This window comes from Coregonus clupeaformis, chromosome 19 (genome assembly GCF_020615455.1).
Source record: "Coregonus clupeaformis isolate EN_2021a chromosome 19, ASM2061545v1, whole genome shotgun sequence".
Classification (NCBI taxonomy): domain Eukaryota; kingdom Metazoa; phylum Chordata; class Actinopteri; order Salmoniformes; family Salmonidae; genus Coregonus; species Coregonus clupeaformis.
In genome coordinates, this window is record NC_059210.1 from 50,988,212 (window position 1) to 51,003,032 (window position 14,821).

General features: G+C 43.6%; 1 long non-coding RNA gene across 1 annotated transcript; it reads left to right on the forward strand.

Annotated features, from left to right (window-relative positions):
- Positions 1-10,332: 10,332 nt before the first annotated feature.
- LOC121531425 lies at positions 10,333-11,346 on the forward strand. The gene is made up of 3 exons (XR_005994153.1): positions 10,333-10,421; positions 10,766-10,810; positions 10,967-11,346. It is a non-coding gene; the product is annotated as an uncharacterized LOC121531425 (long non-coding RNA).
- Positions 11,347-14,821: the final 3,475 nt, after the last annotated feature.

Consider the following 14,821-nt stretch of genomic DNA (forward strand, 5'->3'; position numbering starts at 1 on the left):
TCTCTGTCTCTTTCTCCTGCGAATGACGTGGATTTGGGCCTTGCCGGGTGTCTGAAGTAAATCCTTTGCGTCCGACTCGTTAAAGAAAAAATCTTCGTCCAGTACGAAGTGAGTAATCGCTGTCCTGATATCCAGAAGCTCTTTTCGGTCATAAGAGATGGTGGCAGAAACATTATGTACAAAATAAGTTACAAATAACTCGAAAAAATACACACAATAGCAGAATTGGTTAGCAGCCCGTAAAATGGCAGCCATCTCCTCCGGCGCCAAGCCCCATTCATTTTTCCCGTAGGGATGGCTGAACGAACCAGAGGTAACTCATTTCCCGGTTTTAGGGTTAGAGCATCTGTGACAACATGGGCAGCACCATTGAGGTAATATCCATTTTGAAGTAGTCAATTTTCTTCTTCATGATTAGCTGATCCCTCCTAACGACCCAGTTGGACATCACTCCAACAGGGTCACCAGGAGGGATCAGCCAATGAAGTTGAAAGTCCCACCCAGTTGACTACATTAAAATAGTGCAACCCCTTTATGGCGCTCCCATGCTAATGGCCTTTTGGCCACTAGATGCCTCTATTATTCTCTATGGAGCATCAACGCTGATCTGGGAGAAACACATTTAAAGAGGACCTGCTCCTAAAAACCATTGAGCTAGCTAAAAAAACAACTAATCCCTTTGAAAAAGGCCTACGTAGCATCAATATGAGTCAGAAACATGTATTCTAGTGTCAAAATTGACTACAAAGTATAAATAGGCTAATTTTGGTCATAAAGTCAGTCTTGTCTAAAATGGAGTTTGGAACCTCAGTGCGTCCCAACGAGTAAATTAGGTTGGGTTTGGATTACAATTAGGACAACAAATCATGCCCCCTTTTGCCAAGCTCCACTTGCAAATCGCCCCTCTGCCCACTTCGCTTCCCTTCACAAATGGGGCTCCGTTGTTTCATCGCCCCCAACGCGTTCAAAGGATCACAGCAGTTTACTGAAAAGCCCTATATGGATTGACCAATGCTCCGGCTCCGGTTCGATAATGCATGCCAAAGTGTCAAATCGTTACAGCTCTGAAGTTCACAAGAATGTTATTCAATTCAAAATGTAGGCTAGAAATGTCAACTCTGTATGGCTAGCTTGAATGTCTGACTGAACTTTTATGAGACTGCTTTGAGCCACAGCTCGTTCTAGCTACTGTTAACAATCCAATCACATCATTAGCCAGCAACATACCACCTTTCATCCCACTGCTGGCTTGCTTTTGAAGCTAAGCAGGGTTGGTCCTGGTCTGTCCCTGGATGGGAGACCAGATGCTGCTAGAAGTGGTGTTGGAGGGCCACTCTTTCCTCTGGTCTAAAAATAAATAAATATCCAAATTCCCCAGGGCAGTGATTAGGGACATTGCCCTATGTAAGGTGCTATCTTTTGGATGGGACATTGAAGGGGTGTCCTGACTCTTTGTGGTCACTAAAGATCCCATAGCACTTATCGTTAGAGTAGGAGTGTTAACCCTGGTGTCCTGGCTAAATTCCCAATCTGGCCACCTAATCATCCCCAGCTCCCAATTGGCTCATTCATCCCCCCTCATTTCCCCTGTAACTGTTGCTGTAAATGAGAATGTGTTCTCAGTCAACTTACAATGTAAAATAAAAAAAATCACATCATTGTTTTCACAAGACAGTGTGGTGGTATGGAGAATCCTCAGGACCAAGTGAAGAATCTTTTGGTGTGTGCCACGCCATCTGTGCCAGATCGTTTAGTGTGCGCACCACTACGTTGGCAAGATACAAAAATTCAGGAAAGATGGTCGTACCTCTTAAATGTAATGGCAGAAATGTAGATTTCCGCCTAAATAGACATACCCAAAAGTAACTGCTTTTAATGATCAGTTATATGATAAGGACATGGTATCATTGGGGAAAAAACACCCAGGAAATTATAAGGAAATGGTCAGAACATAGATAGGAATGGCACAGTTCAGATCACACAATATCAAGCACACACACACTAACCGTTTTTTACATTGATATTTTAAGTCATCTTTCATGGACAAACTATAAGTAAATTATTGATGAATAGAGCTGGAAACACATCACATGTCAAAAACTTCTGAGAAAAAATGGGATTGCTACACAACAGATTGATAGACACAACAGCTAGAACTTTACAGACGTTTTAGTAAGGGGTGTCAGCTGCGGTCAAGGGGCATTGCCAAGTGTCCCCTCAACCTCTCCAAAGTGTCCCAAGTATGTAAATGAGGTAATCCCACTGCTATTACACATTGAATATGCCTAAAAGTTATTGGTCACTATAAAAACACAATTTCTACAATATCAACCTCTCTCAAAAATTGTGGTGGTGTCAGGGGACATCCAAGTGAACCTGGGTGGTACTGGCTCCACATAATCTTCAATGACTGTATGCCATCTGTCCTCAGGTTCCTCTCCCTCTGTTGTGCTCGTTTCAGTGCCCCTACCTCTGCTCCTCCCTCTTCTCTGTTGAGGCCTAGGTGTCCTCCCTGCCCCAAAACCTCTAGATGAACTGGCTGAGAGGGGAGTGGAGCCAGGGCCTGCATTGGAGTGGTGGAGCTTGAACCATCAGTAGAGACTGCATTAGAGACAGCAGTGGGGGTTGTGGATCTGGCAGGGTTGGGTGAAGGCCTTGACCTGCGGGGGCACTTGCTGGTGGGTGGTTTGCTCCAAAACGTCATCATCCTCTCTGTAAGAAATAAAATAAAGGCATATAAAGGGATCAATATTTCTGAAAGATACACATCATTACAGTTGATTAATTTGACAAAACTACATTAATGTAATGTGAAAGTAATATACTAAAAGATAAACACCCAGCCTAAACTTTGTTACAAATTACATTTAGCACACCATCTCACAGCCCTCAGAGACAAACTCTGTAAATGTCTAACTCCTTCAGTAGGCTCCCCTCCCCTACTGGACATAGCAGGCCAGGGGGACTGTAAACTGGCCCTTCACAACTGGCCAGGTGAGAGAGAGCAGCACGCTCACCTCTGTCCACAAAGCATCTCAGAGTAGGAGGCTGATCTACAGTCATGGTCAAAAGTTGAGAATGACACAAGTATTGGTCTTCACAAAGTTCGCTGCTTCAGAGTTATGAGATATTTTTGTCAGAGGTTACTATGGTATACTGAAGTATAATTACAAGCATTCCGTAAGTGTCAAAGGCATTTATTGACAATTACATTAAGTTTATGCAAAGAGTCAATATTTGCAGTGTTGACCCTTCTTTTTCAAGACCTCTGCAATCTGCCCTGGCATGCTGTCAATTAACTTCCTGGCCACCTCCTGACTGATGGCAGCCCATTCTTGCATAATCAATGCTTGGAGTTTGTCAGAATTTGTGGGGTTTTGTTTGTCCACCCGCCTCTTGAGGATCGACCACAAGTTCTCAATGGGATTAAGGTCTAAGGTCTCAATTTTTGACCACGACTGTAGTTTTGCTTTTTAGATCATAATGAATAAGATTATTTGAACACTGTCTGGAGAGTGCCTCACACAGAGGTGTGAAACACACACACACAATGCAAACAGTGGGACGCATAAGAGAAAAAGGAGCAATGGCCACAAGAGTTTGATGGCCTCCCAGCAGAAATTTGTTGGGGGTTATGTGTTATTTTTGTGTCCACTCAGGCCCCCCCTACCTACGCCCCTGCCTCCCAGTGGAAAACTAATTTGAAATATTGCACAAACAGGACACAGTTACATAGGCCTATACTGGGTGTAAGCTACAGTCCAGAACACAACAAAGCAGAACACAACTATAACAAAACGACATTACTGTAATGTAAAAGCAATATATTAGCCTATACAATGCAAACAGTGGGACACAGGTAGCCTGCCTTTAGAGACAAAGTAACAATGGCCATGAGAATTTGGTGGCCTCTCCAAAGTTACACAGAATATATCCAACTTTTACCAGCAAACTAATGTGAAATACACTGCTCAAAAAAATAAAGGGAACAATTAAACAACACAATGTAACTCCAAGTCAATCACACTTCTGTGAAATCAAACTGTCCACTTAGGAAGCAACACTGATTGACAATACATTTCACATGCTGTTGTGCAAATGGTATAGACAACAGGTGGAAATTATAGGCAATTAGCAAGACACCCCCAATAAAGAAGTGGTTCTGCAGGTGGTGACCACAGACCACTTCTCAGTTCCTATGCTTCCTGGCTGATGTTTTGGTCACTTTTGAATGCTGGCGGTGCTTTCACTCTAGTGGTAGCATGAGACGGAGTCTACAACCCACACAAGTGGCTCAGGTAGTGCAGCTCATCCAGGATGGCACATCAATGCGAGCTGTTGCAAGAAGGTTTGCTGTGTCTGTCAGTGTAGTGTCCAGAGCATGGAGGCGCTACCAGGAGACAGGCCAGTACATCAGGAGACGTGGAGGAGGCCGTAGGAGGGCAACAACCCAGCAGCAGGACCACTACCTCCGCCTTTGTGCAAGGAGGAGCAGGAGGAGCACTGCCAGAGCCATGCAAAATGACCTCCAGCAGGCCACAAATGTGCATGTGTCTGCTCAAACGGTCAGAAACAGACTCCATGAGGGTGGTATGAGGGCCCGACGTCCACAGGTGGGGGTTGTGCTTACAGCCCAACACCGTGCAGGACGTTTGGCATTTGCCAGAGAACACCGAGATTGGCAAATTCGCCACTGGCGCCCTGTGCTCTTCACAGATGAAAGCATGTTCACACTGAGCACATGTGACAGACGTGACAGAGTCTGGAGACGCCGTGGAGAACGTTCTGCTGCCTGCAACATCCTCCAGCATGACCGGTTTGGCGTGGGTCAGTCATGGTGTGGGGTGGCATTTCTTTGGGGGGCCGCACAGCCCTCCATGTGCTCGCCAGAGGTAGCCTGACTGCCAATAGGTACCGAGATGAGATCCTCAGACCCCTTGTGAGACCATATGCTGGTGCGGTTGGTTCCTCCTAATGCAAGACAATGCTAGACCTCATGTGGCTAGAGTGTGTCAGCAGTTCCTGCAAGAGGAAGGCATTGATGCTATGGACTGGCCCGCCCGTTCCCCAGACCTGAATCCAATTGAGCACATCTGGGACATCATGTCTCGCTCCATCCACCAACGCCACGTTGCACCACAGACTGTCCAGGAGTTGGCGGATGCTTTAGTCCAGGTCTGGGAGGAGATCCCTCAGGAGACCATCCGCCACCTCATCAGGAGCATGCCCAGGCATTGTAGGGAGGTCATACAGGCACGTGGAGGCCACACACACTACTGAGCCTCATTTTGACTTGTTTTAAGGACATTACATCAAAGTTGGATCAGCCTGTAGTGTGGTTTTCCACTTTAATTTTGAGGGTGACTCCAAATCCAGACCTCCATGGGTTGATACATTTGATTTCCATTGATACTTTTTGTGTGATTTTGTTGTCAGCACATTCAACTATGTAAAGAAAAAAGTATTTCATAAGATTATTTCATTCATTCAGATCTAGGATGTGTTGTTTAAGTGTTCCCTTTATTTTTTTGAGCAGTGTATATACAATATGTAACTACTTTGGTATGATACAGAGGATATAGGCTACACAGGACAGAAAACCGCTATACTGTAAATACAAAACAAAAAGAAGCAGACCACAACTATATAAAAAATACTAAATACATATAGTAAACTATAGAAAGTTATACAAAATAATTTACTTACAGATCTAAAACGGAATCCAATCCTTCTAGAGAACATTGTTCTCTGCCCGAGTCATCTTGGTCCAGGTTGCTCCCAGCATCTGTGTATAAAAATGTATGCACTCACTAACTGTATGTCGCTCTGGATAAGAGCGTCTGCTAAATGACTAAAATGTAAAAAATTTGTCTGACTCTAAGAATTTCCTCCAAAGCCTCTTTCTCGGTATACCTGGCTTTTGTCATCTTTTTACCCCACTGTTGGGTAGTTGGCTTGGTTTTTCACTTTTTTTTACATCCCTGATAAGCCATTTTTATGCCAAAGAGAAGAAAGAATCCATTCAAAATACTATGATGCGCTATGTGCTGTCTGAGTGCTTCCTTTCACAATGCAGGTAGCAATGGGCCGCATTACGCAAAAGAGCTACTCAAGTCCTATAAGTCCCACCCAGGTCATCCGATATGACTGTAAAGCTTATCTTATTGCCTACACAACTGTCCATCTGTCATTTTACCCGCTCCCCCAGGTCGAAACCCTGATTGGTTTACATTCATAATACATTTCTCAGAAAAAAAAGAGCAAAGTTGTACATTCACTAATGATTCAAGAACTTTAGCTAGACAAGGAAGCCTGGAAATGGGGTGATATTTATTAAGATCACTACTATCCCCGCCCTTATGGAGTGGCAGCACAAGAGCTGATTTCCATACTTTTTGAATATTTTCTGATAACAATGTTAAATAAAAAAATATATGTTTATTAAGCAAACAATGATGGGTGCTGCACACTTAAGCAGACCGGGATCCAAATGGTCGGCCCCTGTGGATGTCTTGTTGTCTATGCCTAGCAAAGCATCTAGGACTTCTTTTTCTGTAAATAGCCTAAAAGAAAAGCTTTGACTATAAGTTCTCTAATCATTCAGCAGGTTTCCCCTATCAGCATCCAGTCCAATATCATTGTGAATTGGCTTAGAAGTTCTTTCAAAGAGATAGCCCGCTGAAATACAATGGTGATTAAATGCATCAATGATGGCATTTTTTTTTCGGTAATGAGGCCAGTGTCTGAATTAATTTGTTGTGGCAGAGAGGAGGAAGTAGAACCATTTAGGGATTTGACAGTTTTCCAGAATTTAGCTGGGTTCCCATTACAATCTGAAACAGCGGTTACATAATAATACGATTTAGCTTTCTATAAACATCAACAAATAAATGCATAATATTTACAGCATTGTTCAACAATTTAGCATGGATTTCATATAATATATTTAAAAATAAATAAATAAACAAAAAAAGATATATTCCTTTGTTACTGACTCCCTCACAGTAGAGCAAAACATAAAGTATTCAAAAGAAAGTGTCTCTTGCACTTGAAAAGCAAAAATCAAGTGGGATGACTTTGTAAAAACAGAATTACAACAGTCTGTGCTTAGTGGGACATAGGTAGGCCAGTGACACTGTCAGTTGAAGGGTCCTAAAGGATAGCTGGGATGGTAGGAAGTTCCTCTCACCACAGCCCCGTTGTCCCCTCGGCCTAGGTTGTCATATGCTATCGTGGTCAGTGTCCCGTCTGCTGGAGACCACCATCCACTCGGCCACGAAGAAGGATAGCGTGCCCAGGAAGCCCACTAGCACCATGATGAGCAGCTGCCAGTGCAGTAGGAGGTAGTTACTGTAGAAGAAGACTAGGGCTGCCATGATGGACTGGACAAGGTAGAAGACAGCGAAGGAGGGAACATGTATCCCACAATGCTCAGCAGCTGGGTGTTAATGCAGCTGTCTCCCAGGCCAAGCAGGAAGCTGCACAGCAGAGCCACCTCAACACTGGGTATGACTGCAGGTGTGTACCCTCTTCTGGGGCCAGAGGGGCGTCGCTGGCGATGTTCAGGAAGATCAGGTAGAAGGCCACAAAGTCGGTGATCAGCCCCAACAGCACCACAGGGCTCCTCCCAAACTGGTTGCACTTGTTCAACATCCCAAACACGCCGCCTCCCAGAATCTCCCCAAATCGAGTCATGGCCCCTATACACGTCCCGTATAGCCCACTGTAAAAGGTCAGCTCCAGGCCTGTGTATGCTATAAAGATGCTTAGCAGCAGCATCTCTTTAGTGACAGACAGCTGCAATGCCTTCTTGAAAGTTCTTAGCTGGTATGCTCATAAAATGTTTGTGACCTATGTAGGTGTCAGTGAATATCACTGTTGACTACATTTCTTTTTCAATTCATAGAGTTGGTTACCTCCCGGCTACAAGTACCATGTCTGTTCCTACGAGGAGAGGCCCACACAAATGGACCACTGTTCTTTTGAGGCTTCCAAAAGTTATGAAAATGTATGCACTCACTAACTGTAAGTCGCTCTGGATAAGAGCGTCTGCTAAATGACTAAAATGTAAATGTAAATGAGTAAGTCAGTTTAAAGAGTGGCTACAGAAGACACAAGAGTCACTTGGAGGGTCACTGTCACAAAGCCAAGTAAAGGAGGTAAGGCCAAATCATCAACATTGTCATGTGACACATGGTCTCTCTCACAGATTTATTGTTTGTTTATTCTCTTTAGCTGTTTTGTAGAAATGAGAAGAATAAACTCCATATATTTTGTTCCGGCTCATTATAGGTGTCAACACAATGTAGCGGTCAGATCCCAAACAGCCAATGACAGAAGACTGTCCAAGAACACCTGCTGTGAGGCAAAGATTACCTGTACTCTGCTGACATGTGCCGACAAGACCGGAAGATTGAGCAGGTGGGTCAGCGTTTCACATTTCTAATAAGCCTATTTGTTAATCCAGTTATCCCTTTGTTCTCTGACTCAATTTGACACAATTATGTGTGTGGTTGGACCCAGGAGCAAAGACCCTCATCTTCCAGAATATTTGGCCATTGTGTGCGTGTACAATGTACAGAACCACAACATGTTTGTGTCAGATGCCCTCAGGCACAGGAATGTGGGGGCCAAAACCATAGAGACACTGACCCAGCTCTTTGAAATCGGGCACTCCCCCTCATCTGCCCTGACGGTCCTGAAGAACGATCTGCAGATGGATTACGGAGAAGACTACATCTTCACCTCAGCAAACAGATGCCTCTGTCGAGACCTCCAGTTCTGTTACCAGTAAGTTAATATTTAGGTGCCTAGGAAACTGGGTGATCTTTTTTTAAATTCAGGACAGTCTTGTGTTATGATGATTATGATCATTTCCTTTTGTATTGTGGTAAGTGTTACAGCATTAGCAGTGAACAGGTGTAGGAAATTGTGGACACATCATTGTACTACTTTTACACAGATTGTACCAGTGTTCAGGCAGGAGTATGGGGAACAGAATGGGCCTGAGGTGCTCTCAGCCCTAGAGAGGCATGTTGAGGACTATATTCTTAGGTGTGGCAAGATCTGTGCCAAGATTTAGAAATCTTCTGGAGGCACCCCTCTGGTGGCTATCTTCTCCCCACTGATGAAGCTTGTCCATCAGACCAGACACAGTGGGGAGCTCTGCTTCATTGATTCCTCTGGGAACATGGACAGAGAACTGCAGAGTTTTTCTTCTTCTTACCCACACCTGTGCTGGCGGTCTCCCCCTTGGGGTTATCCTGACTCAGCCTGAGGATGAGGCCACAATCCTTGAGGGCCTTCAACTGTTGAAGGACATGCTGCGGGTGGACGCCTTTGCAGGGATAGGTCAGGCTGGTCCTCGCCTCATCATTACAGATGACTGCAAGGCAGAGAGGGGAGCATTAGGGAGGGCATTTCCAGGGGCCAAATTGCTCCTCTGCACCTTCCACCTACTCCAGTCAGTGTGGAGGTGCCTGTGGGGCAAGGAGAGTGGAGTAGACCTGAGAGACAGACAGACCCTCTTCACTGTCGGCAAATACATAAGCCAGACCCTCTTCACTGTCGGCAAATACATAAGCCAGGGAAGAGATGGTTGAGCCTCTCTATCAGCAGGCAAAACAAAACCCAGTTGTAGCCAGGTTAGTGTAGTATAACAGTATATTGAGGTCCAGTCTATTAACTTATGCTTTATTCTTAGTAACTTTTTTTATGATAAAACCAAGACATGGGGAGGAGCTACCAACCCGAGGGAACTAATTTGTGGAGGCAGAAATGCGGGTCCTTATGGATAAAATCCTCCAGAGGACGAAAGCGTTCGATCTCCCTGCCTTATTTGACCGACCTGGAGGCCTACTATGAGGCACGGGTGACTGATGTTGCCCTTGACTGCTGGGAAACGTTATAGCGCTCTCGTTTTCTGGCCCAGGAAAGCAACATCAACCCGGTAAAATAGTGATGAATACTGGTTTGTAATATTACAAAAATCCATCATGTGGTCTTTCATTATTTGTTGTATCTTATAGAAGTTGTCTATCTTCTAATGTCTGTCAGGTGGGGGAGAAGCAGTACAGGGTGAAGGGCACCACACATATACTGTGGACATGGAGATGGACCTCTGCACTTGTCCAGTAGGGCACACAGGAGCTCCATGCAAGCACCAGGCTCCTGTGGTCCAGATATACAAATGCCTGTCCAGCAACTTCCTCCCGACAACACCGGAGATGAGGGCTGAGTAGCTTTAGATAACAGGCGTTAAAATAGTGGCTATTTTATTATTGTTTATGGTTAGACAATCATTTTCATGTGAATATTTTATGTACCAAAACAGAGCGCTGAAGTTGATTAAATATCTCTTACAGCAACAATACCTCTGGATTTTCTGCAGCCACTGAGACAGCCAAGTCAGCCATTATATGGTGAGTGAGCACACCAAACAAATTATGAATATGAGGCAACAATACAGAATGTCATCCTTTATTTTTGTGTATTTTTATAGCTATCCATTTTAGCATTTCAATGAAAACATGCAACTGGTTTGAAGAGTTTCAAATCCCCATTTAAAGAATTCATAAGTATCTGGAAAAATTGGTGACGTCACACCCCAGCTCGTGACATAAGGAGTAACAAGTTTGATGCAGTCCTTTTTTTTAAACTTTAGAATTACCACAGCTGTTACTTATTTGCTTTATGAAACGGTATTATAAAGTATAATATTTGTTTTATTATTGAATATATACAGTATATATTATGTCTTTAACAGCTACAGTTCAGGCGCAACAACTTCCACAAGAGGACCTTGCAAACGGTTGGTTAACAGATACATCATCTAATCATTTCTACATATCTAGATTCTAGACTAACAATCTTCTGTTCATGCCGAGACTAACAATGAATGATACCGTTTGCCTCGAAGAGTTTGTTTTAACTCCCCTCTCATCTATATTATGTGTTTATCTAACAGACATTCTGTCTGATTCGCCTGACCTGGTGGAAGACATGCTAAAGGGGTTCAGTTCCTTGACTAAGGATGACTACTACAGTGAGGCCCTGGTAGCAATGGCCAAGCAATACAGAGCAATGAAAGCAAATCCATCAAGGCTGGTGTCTGCAATGCATTGCTTCGGCAAAGCCCATGTCAGCACAGCAGCCAAGAGAGCAACTGCACTACGACGAGCAGCTAGACGTCCTGACCCCATGATCCCGTCAGCCTACTGCAGTTGGTCGTAGAGGCGTCTGACTGCAGCAAGGTTGGATCGAAGAGGCGTCTGACTGCTGGATGTCCAAAAACCGGAACAGCAGTCCTGAGCACCCTTAATGCTTAGACAAAAAGAGGAAAAGGCCTGCCAGGTTTGGGCATCACAAGTTGTCTGAGTCTGTGGCAATTAGTTTTTATGTGGTTGCTTTAAGTTGTCTATTTATGGTGTGATATTCTGTTGTCATAAAATCCAGAAAGAGAAAATCGATGGATGTTCTTACTAGCCGTTGAAGATAGGCATACTAGTTTATTTAATAGCATGCAGTAACCTACCCCATTTCCTAGATCAGTGGAACTCTGGTCTAGCTGTATAACATTTAGCCACCTTGCAAGTTATTTGCCTACCTGTGCCTGTTAGGCGACGCTTTTCCCACCTCGGACAGTATATCAATGGTTGGTGGGCGGTTCTGATAAGGAATGCGTTGCTTGCGTTACCAAGCAGTGGCCAAGAAAGAATGAAATCACTACATGTTCGTCGTCAAACCCACTGGCTCCAGGCCATCTATAAATCACTGCTAGGCAAATCCCCGCCTTATCTTAGCTCATTGGTCACCATAGCAGCACCCACCCGTAGTCTGCGCTCCAGCAGGTATATCTCACTGGTCATTCCCAAAGCCAACACCTCCTTTGGCCGCCATTCCTTCCAGTTCTCTGCTGCCAATGACTGGAACGAATTGCAAAAATCTCTGAAGCTGGAGACTCTTATCTCCCTCAATAACTTTAAGCATCAGTTGTCAGAGCACCTTACCGATCACTGCACCTGTACACAGCCCATCTGAAATTAGCCCACCCAACTACCTCATCCCTATATTGTTATTTATTTTGCTCTTTTGCACCCCAGTATCTCTATTTGCACATAATCTCTTGCACATCTAGCATTCCAGTGTTAATACTATTGTAATTATTTTGCACTATAGCCTATTTATTGCCTTACCTCCATAACTTGCTACATTTGCACACACTGTATATATATTTTCTGCTGTATTTTTGACTTTATGTTTTTTACCCCATATGTAACTCTGTGTTGTTTTTATTGCACTGCTTTGCTTTATCTTGGCCAGGTCGCAGTTGTAAATGAGAACCTGTTCTCAACTGGCTTACCTGGTTAAATAAAAAAAATAAAAAATAAAAAATCCAACTGTTAGATGCTACCACCACCCTCCAAATCAAAACCAAACATGGATGTCAATGTTTGTGCACGCACATGCTTCATTCTTCTTCCGGACGTGGTAAAAGCGGCGCCAAACAGGCACAGGTCAGCAAATATCTTGCACGCCTCTCCAATGATATGCCCCAAGACGACAGAATGTTTACTGCTAAAATAACTGTATGCACTGTTCTGTTAACTGTATACATGCTGGAGAGCTATGTAGGACTAGCAGTAACCCTACAATAGGCCTAGTGTTAAGTTGCGTCAATTCAAATCTGGTATTAGGAACAAAAGAGGTCAATACACGTCTTCTAAAATAGACTAGTATTTTAGTTAATGCAAACCACTTCAATGGTAAATATGATGTTCGTATATACGGGTCCACTGAAATACCACGCAGGGCACTCAGAGAACTAAGCCATTGTTATGAGTTCTTCTTAAAATACTCTGACAGAGATAGTTCCCGCTCCCTGCTGGCCAATCAGAGTAGAGACTGAGTGTGGTTTAGACTTACTCAGCCTATCCGTTGGCGCACAGGCTGGTCCCAGACCCTTGGCGCTCCACTGTTGCCAGGTGTCTAGTTGTTTTGCAACTTATCCAGAAAGTCAGCACTTTTGCAGTACACGTCCTTGGACGGTTCACAGATCACAAAGAGGCAGTGTAGTCTAATATTTTGAGACACAAGTTCTTATCTCCCCCTACTCCCTAAAACAGCTCCTCACATTAATCACAGCTTGTTATGTGAAACAATTTATATCAGTACAGTACAAACCTTCTACGTTTAATCACCAATGCATTCCTTCTAAGCTATTCATCACACCCAGATCCAATTATGAGAAAATAGATCCCCACAATCCCCCTTTTCACACAAACTAGGGTGTGATTCAAAAAATGTTAAATGGAAAATTTTGGATTCCCTCTTTTGACACCATTTATGGTGTCACTCCAAATAACATAGTTGAACAACACATAAGTAAGCATGAGGATAACAGCATAACAAAAATTGATTCACACTAAAATTGTATTATAAAAGTAAATAAATGTTAAAAACCTTCCATCCTCCCCTACACCTAACATGTACTGAGTTGGCTACCAGCCACCCAGGAATCCTTTACCTTCACATCAGGAGGAATAAACAATCACAATGGTTAACTTGATTAATAAAGCATAAAACACAGGATTAATAGAACACAAAACACAAGATTATTAAAACATAAAACACAAACAGGGAAGTACATTTTGGCCCCCTTTAGACACCCTCTAGGGTGTGATTCCACCAAGCCTGGTAGGTCATATCCTTCATTCCTTAGGTCGGAGTCCGGGATTGGGCCGTATCTCACCATCTGTTTGAAAACCGTCTTCTCCATCTCCTTTCTCACCAACCCTCAGACAGAGGGAATAAGACAACATCCACAAAGAACAAGTATACCCATAGAAGCTATAACTTCACCCAGAATAGTTATAACAATAGTTTTCCATTTACCAAATATGTTATCAAACCAACCGTTTAGGGAACTATCAATACCAGAGTTCTCAGCCAGTTCGTTCGCCAGCGTGGTGAGTCCCTGAAGCGCTTTCGTCACGGACCCGTCCGGTGCTATATTGTTTGGGGATGAAAGTACAGCACATAGATCCAAACAGAACACAAACTCCGCCCCGCTCAGCCAAAAGCATATCTAAAGCTATTCTATTCTGCCATGTCATTAAGCTAGTTGCCGCTGTCTGCTCAGCCAATCCCTTTATTGCATCACGAGTGTGGTTTATAAATCTTTGCTGGTTATAGTAAATATAATTTATCCAATCTACGTTTTTATTAATTGTTGATCACCAGAAAAGACTTGATTCAAACCCAGCTGCGATCTGATTCCTAGCTTTGAATTCTTCTGGAACCCCTCGAGGTACTCCTATCCCATCAATATATATCCTTTCATCAAAGGATCCCGGGAGGAGGTCCTACTTTCTACGTGACAACTCACCAGTCTCTGACACGTTTGATTGTTTGTGTATGTAGGTGAGTTCACAATCTGTTATCACCACACAACCATCAGATGTCAGCACGGGCCTGGTTTTGGTTCCTAAAATCCTCTGGCTGCAACAAAGAAGAGAGATTAGTCATGGTCTCTTTAGTTGTGATATTCTCTGTGTGGGAGCAGGAGCTAAGATGCCCTACCCTGTATCCTGTCTTATTAGTCCTAGAAAAACAATAATAAGAATCCCCTGAGACAAACGGAGGCAACTTAGGTCGGGGTGACTTTGTTATCGGGGGATGCAGATAGTGCAAGTTACTACAAGACTCCTTCACCACATTCCCAGGTGGCTTGAACAATTTAATCATGGAGGATAAACCTGACAGAGAGTTAAAGCCTGTCAAGGGGAACGGAGTAGTTGTTAACCTTGGTTTGGCTGTCCCA